We start from the raw sequence: 10,551 nt of genomic DNA, 5'->3' as shown, positions 1-10,551 counted from the left end.
TGATTTATGGTGTCAAAGGCGGTGCTGTATAGACAATAGACAATAGACAATAGGTGCAGGAGTTGGCCATTCGGCCCTTCCAGCCAGCACCACCATTCAATGTGATCATGGCTGATCATTCTCAATCAGTACCCCGTTCCTGCCTTCTCCTCGTACCCCCTATCCTTAAGAGCTCTATCTAGCTCTCTCTTGAATGCATTCAGAGAATTGGCCTCCACTGCCTTCTGAGGCAGAGAGTTCCACAGATTTACAACTCTCTGACTGAAAAAGTTTTCAGCCAGCGATCCCCGCACATTTAACACTATCCTACACCCACTAGGGACAATTTTTACATTTACCAAGCCAATTAACCTACACACCTGTACATCTTTGGAGTGTGGGAGGGTACATATGGCAATAAAATATAATTGAGTTCAGGATCGAACACTGTTATACACACAGGATCGAACCCGGGCCTCTGGCACTGTGAGGCAGCAGCTCTACCCGCCGCGCCACCGTGCAGTCCAGTTTCCAGTCCTCAGAAGCCCAAAGCAAAGAAAGAAATCTTTGGAGAGTCGGTAAACTTTGAAGACAGAACGATGTTGAACACTGCCAGGTGGACAACAGTTAAATGACTGATCAGCCACACGGAAGGTTGGAAAAATAACAGCCACCATGTGTGAAATATTATTTAATGTGTATCAGATGCAAGCAGCTTCCAGATGGAATCTAATCCCTTTCCAGCCTTGGATCCCACTTTAATCCTCAGCAAGGAAAACATTCCTGCCTGTTGTTTCATTGTCTTTTCACACGGACTTGCCTGTGCAGCGATTCTTTGGCAGAGTTTAGTTTAGTTTAGTTTAGTTTAGAGATACAGCGCAGAAACAGGTCCATGCGGCCCACCGACTCCACGCTGACCAGCGATCCTCGCACACTAGCGCTACCCTACACACACTGGGGACAATGTTTACATTTATGCCAAGCCGATTGATCTACAAACCCGCACGTCTTTGGAGTGTGGGAGGAAACCGAATATCTCGGGAAAAAAACCCCACGCAGGTCACTGGGAAAACGTACAAACTCCGCACAGACAGCACCCGTAGTGTGGATTGAACGCAGGTCTCTGGCGTTGTAAAGCAGTAGCTCTACTGATGTGCAACTGTGCCGCCCAAGTTGGTTACTCGATTCTTAACAAACCACATGAAAAGACACAAAATGCTGGAGTAACACAGAAGGACCGGCAGCATCGCTGGAGGAAAGGAATGTCAAGTCAAGTTTATTTGTCACATACACATACACGATGTGCAGTGAAATGAAAGTGGCAATGCCTGCGGATTGTGCACAAAAAGGAATTACAGTTACAGCATATAAATAAAGTTAATACAGAGAAGACAAAATTTAGTCCCTGGAGTTATAAAAGTTAACAGTCCTGATGGCCTGTGGGAAGAAACTCCGTCTCATCCTCTCCGTTTTCACAGCGTGACAGTGGAGGCGTTTGCCTGACCGTAGCAGTTGGAACAGTCCGTTGCTGGGGTGGTAGGGGTCCCTCATAATCTTGCTTGCTCTCGATCTACACCTCCTGATGTATAGGTCCTGCAGGGGGGCGAGTGTAGTTCCCATGGTGCGTTCTGCCGAACGCACTACTCTCCGCAGAGCCTTCCTGTCCTGGACAGAGCTGTTCTCAAACCAGACTGTGATGTTGCCAGACAGGATGCTCTCTACAGCCCCAGAGTAGAAGCAATGAAGGATCCTCAGAGAGACTCTGAATTTCCTCAGCTGTCTGAGGTGGTAAAGGCGCTGCCTTGCCTTACCCACCAGTGCGGCAATGTGTGTTGTCCATGTCAGATCCTCTGCGATGCGGACTCCCAGGTATTTAAAGCTGCTCACCCTATCCACAGTAGACCCATTTATCTCCAGTGGCGTGTACGTCCTTGGATGTTGAGCCCTTCTAAAGTCCACAATCAGCTCCTTAGTTTTTTTGACATTCAAGAGGAGGCTATTGTCCTGACACCAGAGTGCCAGATCAGCCACCTCCTCCCGGTAGGCCTTCTCATCGTTGTCGGAGATCCGGCCCACCACCACAGTGTCATCAGCAAAATTGATGAAGGAGTTTGAGCTGAACCTGGCCCCACAGTCATGTGTGTACAGGGAGTACAGTAGGGGGCTAAGGACGCAACCCTGCGGGGATAGACAATAGACAATAGGTGCAGGGGGAGGCCATTCAGCCCTTCGAGCCAGCACCGCCATTCAATGCGATCATGGCTGATCACTCTCAATCAGTACCCCGTTCCTGCCTTCTCCTCATACCCCCTCACTCCGCTATCCTTAAGAGCTCTATCCAGCTCTCTCTTGAAAGCTTCCAACGAACTGGCCTCCACTGCCTTTTGAGGCAGAGAATTCCACACCTTCACCACTCTCTGACTGAAAAAGTTCTTCCTCATCTCCATTCTAAATGGCCTACCCCTTATTCTTAAACTGTGGCCCCTTGTTCTGGACTCCCCCAACATTGGGAACATGTTTCCTGCCTCTAATGTGTCCAATCCCCTAATTAACCTATATGTTTCAGTAAGATCCCCCCTCATCCTTCTAAATTCCAGTGTATACAAGCCTAATTGCTCCAGCCTTTCAACATACGACAGTCCCGCCATTCCGGGAATTAACCTAGTGAACCTACGCTGCACGCCCTCAATAGCAAGAATATCCTTCCTCAAATTTGGAGACCAAAACTGCACACAGTACTCCAGGTGCGGTCTCACCAGGGCCCGGTACAACTGTAGAAGGACCTCTTTGCTCCTGATTCTATGTTCAGGGTGACATTTCAGGTCGAGACCTTTCTTCAGACTCGTCAGGGGACAGGGAAGCGAGCAATATAGACAGTGATGTAGAGAGATATAGAACAAATGAATGAAAGATACGCTAAAATCACAATCACAATCATACTTTATTAGCCAAGTATGTTTTGCAACATACGAGGAATGTCATTTGCCGTACAGTTATACCAATAAAAAGCAACAGGACACACAAAATAAATTTCAACATGAACATCCACCACAGTGACTCCTCCACATTCCTCACTGTGATGGAAGGCGAAAAAAAGTTCAATCTCTCCCTTCTTTGTCCTCCAGCGGTCGGGGGCCTCGAACCTTCCGTTGACTGGACGATCTTGACTCCCGTAGCCGGCGGCGGGCCTTCCTCATCGGGACGATCCTGCATCGGTAGGGGGGAGGATCTCAGCTCCCCCGCGCCGGGCGATCAACCCTGGGTCGGGGCTTGTCGAACTTCGTGCGGCTTGGAGCTCCCCGACGTCGGTCTCAACCCGAGACTGCGAGCTCCTTGATGATAAAGTCTGCAGGCCGTGGTTGGAGCGTCGATTCCAGGCAAGGGATCGCAGGCTCCGATGGTAAGTCCACGGCCCCATGGTGGGGCTCAAAATCAGTCTCGGGCAAGGCCGCCAGCTCCACGATGTTAGGCCGCAGAGCGACCGGAGATACGATCCGGAAAACAATCGCATCTCCGGCAAGGTAAGAGACTGAAAAAAACGTTTCCCCCGACCCCCTCCCCCACACCCCCCACATAAAACAAACCAGAGAACATTTATAAAAACTTTTAAAACTTACCAAAAATAACAAAAAGAGTTTGAAAAGGACAGACAGACTGTAGGCGAGGCAGCCACCGTGCGGCGCCCCCTGGTGACGATGGTAAAGGAAACAGGCCATTGTTAGCTGTCATTACATTACATTAGCTTCCATCATAGATGAGGCCCTCACTCATGTCTCCTCAGTACCCCACAGCTCCGCCCTTGCTCCCCCTCCCCCTCCCCCTAGTCGCAACAGGAACAGAGTCCCCCTGGTCCTCACCTTTCACCCCATCAGCCGTCGCGTACAGCACATAATCCTCCAACACTTTCGCCACCTCCAACGGGATCCCAACACTAGTCACAACTTCCCATCTCCACCCCACTCCGCCTTACGCAGAGACCGTTCCCTCCGCAACTCCCAGGTTAACTCATCCCTTCCCACCCAAACCACCCCCTCCCCAGGTACCTTCGCCTGCAACCACAGGAGATGCAACACCTGTCCCTGTACCTCCTTGCGCGACTCTGTCCAGGGGACCCCGACAGTCCTTTCAGGTTGGGCAGAGGTTCACTTGCACCTCCTCCAACCTCATCTACTGTAAGCTTGGTTCAAGATGTGGACTCCTATACATCGGCGAGACCAAACGCAGACTGGGCGATCATTTCGCTGAACACCTTCGCTCAGCCCGCCTGAACCTACCTGATCTCCCGGTTGCTACACACATTAATTCCCCTTCCCATTCCCACACTGACCTTTCTGTCCTCCATTGTCAGAGTGAGGTCAAATGCAAATTGGAGGAACAGCATCTCATATTTCGCTTGGGCAGCTCACAGCCCAGCGGTATGAACATTGATTTCTCTAACTTCAAGTAACCCCTGCATCCCCTCTCTCTCTATCCCTCTGCACCAGGCTCCCGTTCTCACCTAGCAAATAGCTAGCAGTGGCCTGTTCCCTTTACCGTTGTTCCTTTTTTTACTCATTCGTTCTATATCTCCCTATATCACGCACCATATTATTTCCCTTTTCCCTGAAGAAGAACATCGCGGAGCTCGCAGTCTCGGGTTGAGACAGGCGTCGGGGAGCTCCAAAAGCCGCACGACGTTCGACAGGCCCCGACCCGGGGTAGATCGCCTGGCGCGGGATAGCTGAGACCCCTCCCCCCCTCCCCCCCTCCCGGATGCAGGAGCTTGATCGCCCCGACGAGGAAGGCTCGCCGCCGGCCTCGGGAGTCAAGATCATCCCATCAACGGAAGGCTCGAGGCCCCCGACCGCTGGAGGACAAAGAAGGGAAGAGACTGAACTTTCTTTCGCCTTCCATCACAGTGAGGAATGTGGAGGAGTCACTGTGGGGGATGTTCATGTTAAAATGTATTGTGTGTGTCCTGTTGCTTTTTATTGTTGTGGCTTTACGGCAAATGAAGCCCCTCGTATGTTGCAAAACACACTTGGCTAATAAAGTATGATAGTGATTGTGGCTGATTGTGATCGTCTCGACCAGAACCGTCACCCATTCCTTCTCTCCAGAGACGCTGGCTGTCGCGCCGAGTTACTCCAGCATTTTGTGTCTATCTTCGGTTTAAACCAGCATCTGCAGTTCCTTCCTACAAACTACAAAAAAGATGTCTGAAGAACGGTGCCAAACTTAGACTAACATAGAACTAGTGTGAATGGGTGGTCGATGGTCAGTGTGGACTTTGCTGGCTTTACCTTGCACTAAATGTTATTCCCCTTATCATTTACACTGATATGGGTCCTCCATTGTTCTTCATGGCAATAGACAATAGACAATAGGTGCAGGAGGAGGCCATTCAGCCCTTCGAGCCAGCACCACCATTCAATGTGATCATGGCTGATCATTCACAATCAGTACCCCGTTCCTGCCTTCTCCCCATATCCCTTGACTCCGCTATCTTTAAGAGCTCTATCTAGCTCTCTCTTGAAAGCATTCAGAGAATTGGCCTCCACTGCCTTCTGAGGCAGAGAATTCCACAGATTTACAACTCTCTGACTGAAAAAAAAAAATCCTCATCTCCGTTCTAAATGGCCTACCCCTTATTCCTAAACTGAGGCCCCTGGTTCTGGACTCCTCCAACATTGGGAACATGTTTCCTGTCTCTAGCGTGTCCAATTCCTTAATAATCTTATATGTTTCAATAAGATCCCCTCTCATCCTTCTAAATTCCAGTGGATACAAGCCTAGTCGCTCCAGTCTTTCAACATACGACAGTCCCGCCATTCCGGGAATTAATCTAGTAAACCTACGCTGCATGCCCTCAATAGCAAGAATGTCCTTCCTCAACTTTGGAGACCAAAACTGCACACAGACAGTACTCCAGGTGTGGTCTCACTAGGGTCCTGTACAACTGCAGAAGGACCTCTTTATTCCTATACTGAAATCCTCTCGATATGAAGGCCGACAAGCCATTAGCTTTCCTCACTGCCTGCTACCGCCGAGGCTTCCGCTGCCGAGGCTCCCATTGCTGCCGCTACTGAGGCTTCTTCAGAGGTCTAGGCAGGCCTTGCGGCCTGGCTTCTCCGCAGTCCCCTGGGTGGCCTGTGGGGGGTGTCGGGCCTACCGGGATGGGTACCGGTCATCGATCCAATCGTCGAGGGAACGGTTGTTCAGCGGGTGGATCGGGCCTGTGCGACTACCCTCTGCAGGAAAGGAATAGGTGACGTTTCGGGTCGAAAATCTTCTTCGGACTGAGAATCAGGGGCATTGCCGTACTGGTGGGTAAGGCATGGCAGCGCCTTTACCACCTCAGACAGCTGAGGAAATTCAGAGTGTCTCTGAGGATCCTTCAATGCTTCTACTCTGGGGCTGTAGAGAGCATCCTGTCCGGCAACATTACAGTCTGGTTTGGGAACAGCTCTGCTCAGGACAGGATGGCCCTGCAGAGAGTAGTGCGTTCGGCAGAACGCACCATGGGAACTACACTCGCCCCCCTGCAGGACCTATACATCAGGAGGTGCAGATCCAGAGCCAGCAAAATTATGGGGGACCCCTGCCACCCCAGCAACGGACTGTTCCAGATGCTACAGTTAGGCAAACGCCTCCGCTGTCACGCTGTGAAAACGGAGAGGATGAGGCGGAGTTTCTTCCCACAGGCCATCAGGACTGTTAACTTTTATAACTCCAGGGACTACATTTTTTTTGTCTGTATTAATTTAAATTTATATGCTGTAATTGTAATTTTTTTTGCACAATCCGCAGGCGTTGCCACTTTCATTTCACTGCACATCGTGTATGTGTATGTGACAAATAAACTAGACTTGACTTGACTTGAGAGAGAAGCTAGAGGTCATAGAAACATAGAAACAATGGCCAGGAGTAGGCCATTCGGCCCTTTGAGCCTGCACCGCCATTCAATATGATCATGGCTGATCATCCACCTCAGTAACCTGTACCTGCCTTCTCTCCATACCCCCTGATCCCTTTAGCAAAAAGGGCCACATCTAACTCCCTCTTAAATATAGCCAATGAACTGGCCTCAACTACCTTCTGTGGCAGAGAATTCCACAGACTCACCACTCTCTGTGTGAAGAAATGTTTTCTCATCTCGGTCCTAAAAGACTTCCCCCTTATTCTTAAGCTGTGACCCCTGGTTCTGGACTCCCCCAACATCGGGAACAATCTTCCCGCATCTAGCCTCTCCAACCCCTTAAGAATTTTATATGTTTCTATAAGATCCCCCCTCAGTCTTCTAAATTCCAGCGAGTACAAGCCTAGTCTATCCAGTCTTTCTTCATATGAAAGTCCCGCCATCCCAGGGATCAATCTGGTGAACCTTCTCTGTACTCCCTCTAAGGTAAGAACGTCTTTCCTCAGATTAGGAGACCAAAACTGCACACAATACTCCAGGTGCGGTCTCACCAATGCCCTGTACAACTGCAGTAGAACCTCCCTGCTCCTAAACTCAAATCCTCTTGCTATGAATGCCAACATACCATTCGCTTTCTTCACTGCCTGCTGCACCTGCACGCTCGCTTTCAATGACTGGTGTACCATGACACCCAGGTCACGTTGCATCTCCCCTTCTCCTAATCGGTCACCATTCAGGTAATACTCTGCTTTCCTGTTCATGCCGCCAAAGTGGATAACCTCACATTTATCCACATTATATTGCATCTGCCATGCATTTGCCCACTCGCCTAATCTATCCAAGTCACTCTGCAGCCTCCTAGCATCCTCCTCGCAGCTAACACTGCCACCCAGCTTCATGTCATCCGCAAACTTAGAGATGTTGCATTCAATTCCCTCGTCCAAATCATTAATATACACTGTAAATAACTGGGGTCCCAGCACTGAGCCTTGCGGTACCCCACTAGTCACTGCCTGCCATTCCGAAAAGGACCCGTTTATTCCTACTCTTTGCTTCCTGTCCGCCAACCAATTTTCTATCCACCTCAACACTGAACCCTCAATACCATGTGCTTTAAGTTTGTACACCAATCTCCTATGTGGGACCTTGTCGAAGGCCTTCTGAAAGTCCAGATACAACACATCGACTGGTTCTCCCTTATCCACTCTACCAGTTACATCCTCGAAAAATTCTATAAGATTCGTCAGACATGATTTGCCTTTTGTAAATCCATGCTGACTTTGTCCGATGATTTCACCACTTTCCAAATGTGAAGCTATCACATCTTTAATAACTGACTCTAGCATTTTCCCCACTACCGATGTTAGGCTAACTGGTCTATAATTCCCCGTTTTCTCTCTCCCTCCCTTTTTAAAAAGTGGGGTTACATTAGCTACCCTCCAGTCCTCAGGAACTACTCCAGAATCTAAAGAGTTTTGAAAAATTATCACTAATGCATCCACTATTGCTGAGGCTACTTCCTTAAGCACTCTGGGATGCAGCCTATCTGGCCCTGGGGATTTATCTGCCTTTAATCCATTTAATTTACCTAACACCACTTCCCGACTAACCTGGATTTCCCTCAGTTCCTCCATCTCATTAGACCACCGGTCCCCCGCTATTTCCGGCAGACTGTTTATGTCTTCCTTAGTGAAGACAGAACCAAAGTATTTGTTCAATTGGTCTGCCATCTCCTTGTTCCCTATGATCAATTCACCTGTTTCCGACTGCAAGGGACCTACATTTGTCTTAACTAATCTTTTTCTCTTCACATATCTATAAAAGCTTTTGCAGTCAGTTTTAATGTTCCTTGCCAGTTTTCCCTCATAATCTATTTTCCCTTTCCTAATTAAGCCCTTTGTCCTCCTCTGCTGGACTCTGAATTTCTCCCAGTTCTCTGGTAGGCTGCTTTTTCTGGCTAATCTGTATCTTGAAAAGGTTCAGAACAACTCAGAGCCAGCACCGGTGACCAAGGAAAGGTGGAGCCCACAACGGTCCATTGTTGGCTGTGGAAGAGGGATTATACGGATACAACGACCATGGTGGGGGAGGGATGGAGAGAGCGAGGGCGCAGGGTGACTTGAAATTAGAGAAATCAACATTCATACCGCAGGATAGACACAAAATGCTGGAGTAACTCAGCAGGACAGGCAGCATCTCTGGAGAACATGGACAGGTACAAAGTGCTGAAGTAACTCAGCAGGACAGGCAGCATCTCTGGACAACATGGACAGGTACAAAGTGCTAGAGTATCTCAGCGGGACAGGCAGCATCTCTGGAGAACATGGACAGGTACAAAGTGCTGGAGTAACTCAGCGGGACAGGCAGCATCTCTGGAGAGAAGGAATGGGTGACGTTTTTAGGTCGAGACCCTTCTTCAGTCTGAGAGTCGGGGGAGAGGGAGACATAGAGATATAGAAGGGTACGGTGTGTAAACACAAATCAAAAGTGAGGATGGTCAAGGAAAATGGAGAATGGTCCATTGTTATCTGAGAGGAAGGTGACAATGAGGCAGTGAAACTAGTCAGAAAACTAGGATGGGGGGGAGGTACAGAGTTAGAGGGAAAGCAAGGGGGTTACTTGAAGTTCGAGAAATCAATATTCATACCGCTGCGTTGTGAGCTGCCCAAGCGAAATATGAGGTGTTTAGTTTAGTCAAGTCAAGTTTATTTGTCACATACTCATACACAATAGACAATAGACAATAGGTGCAGGAGGAGGCCATTCGGCCCTTCAAGCCAGCACCGCCATTCAATGTGATCATGGCTGATCATTCTCAATCAGTACCCCGTTCCTGCCTTCTCCCCATACCCCCTGACTCCGCTATCCTTAAGAGCTCTATCTAGCTCTCTCTTGAATGTATTCAGAGAATTGGCCTCCATTGCCCTCTGAGGCAGAGAATTCCATAGATTCACAACTCTCTGACTGAAAAAGTTTTTCCTCATCTCTGTTCTAAATGGCCTACCCCATATTCTCAAACTGTGGCCCTTGGTTCTGGACTCCCCCAACATTGGGAACATGTTTCCTGCCTCTAATGTGTCCAACCCCTTAATAATCTTATACGTTTCGATAAGATCCCCTCTCATCCTTCTAAATTCCAGTGTATCACTCCTCGGAACAGCTAGGCTCGCACGGACCGCATGCAGGCCTTGTACACTGCAGTGTATGCAGTGAAATGAAAGTGGCAATGCCTGCGGATTGTGCACAAAAAAGAATTACATATATACAGTGTGGAAACAGGCCTTTCAGCCCACCGTGTCCACACCGACCAGCGATCCCCGCACATTAACACTATCCCACACACACTATGGACAGTTTACGTGTATACCAAGCCAATTAACCTACAAACCTGTACGTCTGCGGAATGTGTTGTTCCTCCAATTTGCGTGCGGCCTCACACTGACAGCGGAGGAGGCCCAGGACGGAAAGGTCAGTGTGGGAATGGGAGATGGGGGGGAGGGGTTCAAATATTTGTCAGCTGCGCCTTTCCGCTGACTGGTTAGCGCGCACCAAAAGCCTTTCACCGTACGTCGGTACACGTGACGATAAACTGAACTGAACGAGTCGATGGAGTCAGTGGTCATTGAGAAGGTTTGTTCAGCTACTGAGACGTGAAGGGAACTGATGGACATTTG

This window comes from Rhinoraja longicauda, chromosome 7, assembly GCF_053455715.1.
Source record: "Rhinoraja longicauda isolate Sanriku21f chromosome 7, sRhiLon1.1, whole genome shotgun sequence".
Taxonomy (NCBI): domain Eukaryota; kingdom Metazoa; phylum Chordata; class Chondrichthyes; order Rajiformes; family Arhynchobatidae; genus Rhinoraja; species Rhinoraja longicauda.
This window is presented reverse-complemented; position numbering follows the sequence as displayed.